Genomic DNA, 1,249 nt, shown 5'->3' with positions numbered 1-1,249 from the left:
AATTTCAAACAGTACAAAATGTTAAGAGTGAGAAGAAATCTCCTTCTCACCTTTGACCCTTAGGAACACTAAATGTTATGATTGCTTATCCTTTTGGATACAGTCTATGTAGACACATGAATGTGAAATTCCTCCTCTAAGATGCAAGTTCATGGAGGACAGGGAGGAGTTAACTTTGCTCACTGTTTTATGCCTAGTGCCTAGAACAGGGCCTGGCATTGACGCTCCATAAATATTCCTGGCCAGAATACACTCTGCCCTACTTTATTTTTAACATGTAAACATGTATAGCTCTACCTCATTGTTTTTCCGGGCTGCACAGTAATCCATTGTATGGACAAAGCATAATTTAACTAATTTCATACTGATGGATACTCAGGTAGTTTCCAGTCTTTTGCTATTAGAAAATAAAAAGTCTACAATGATGCTCTTTTACATATAACTTTGTGAACATTCCTGGAAATGGAACTATTTTCATTTTTGGGAGAAATTGCTAGAGATATGGAATGATTTATGTTCCCAGCAATAATGCATGAGACTGCTGATTTTTCCATGCCTCTGCCAACTTCAATGTATGACAAATAATGTGTCACTTTTGTTTTAATTTCCCTGTAGGCTAGGCACATTGGCTCATGCTTGTAATTCCAGCACTTTTACAGGCTGAGGTGGAAGGATCACTTGAGGCCAGGAGTTTAAGTTCAGCTTGAATTCCTGGCCTCATCTGGGGCAACTCAGTGAGAACCCAATTTTAAAAAATATTCCCTTTAATTATGAAAAAAAATTATTCTCATACCTTTAACGGCTATTTGTATTATTTTGCTAGTGCACCACTTTTTTTTTTTTTTTTTTTTTTGTAGTTTTTGGTCAGGGCTGGGTTTGAATCTGCCACCTCCAGCATATGGGCCCATGTCTAGGAAGAAGTAATTTTTATAAATGGCTAATAAATCTTCATATATATATATGTTGCAAACATTTTCCCCATCTGCTTTGTCTAGGTTTTCCTATCTTCTTACTCTAGGATTTTAAAAATAGGAAAGATACTGAAAAAATAAGCCCATTTCTTGAATATTTCAAGGCTTGTGCTGTGTTAGGGTCATAATGACTAACAGCTTTTCCTATCTCAGATATTTCTTTCATAAGAAATGTATAATGTGGGCTCGGCGCCTATAGCTCAACCGGCTAAGACGCCAGCCACGTACACCTAAGGTGGCGGGTTCGAATCCCCAGCCCGGACCCGCCAAACAACAAT

At 37.8% G+C, this 1,249-nt stretch overlaps 1 protein-coding gene across 1 annotated transcript in view; it reads right to left on the bottom strand.

Annotated features, from left to right (window-relative positions):
- Positions 1–1,249, bottom strand: part of FKBP7 (FK506 binding protein 7) — a 17,064-nt gene that overhangs the window by 10,190 nt on the left and 5,625 nt on the right. The gene's annotated exons all lie outside the window — the stretch shown is intronic.

Source organism: Otolemur garnettii, unplaced genomic scaffold (genome assembly GCF_000181295.1).
Source record: "Otolemur garnettii isolate 467f Iridium unplaced genomic scaffold, OtoGar3 scaffold00048, whole genome shotgun sequence".
Taxonomy (NCBI): Eukaryota; Metazoa; Chordata; class Mammalia; order Primates; family Galagidae; genus Otolemur; species Otolemur garnettii.
This window is presented reverse-complemented; position numbering and strand designations above follow the sequence as displayed.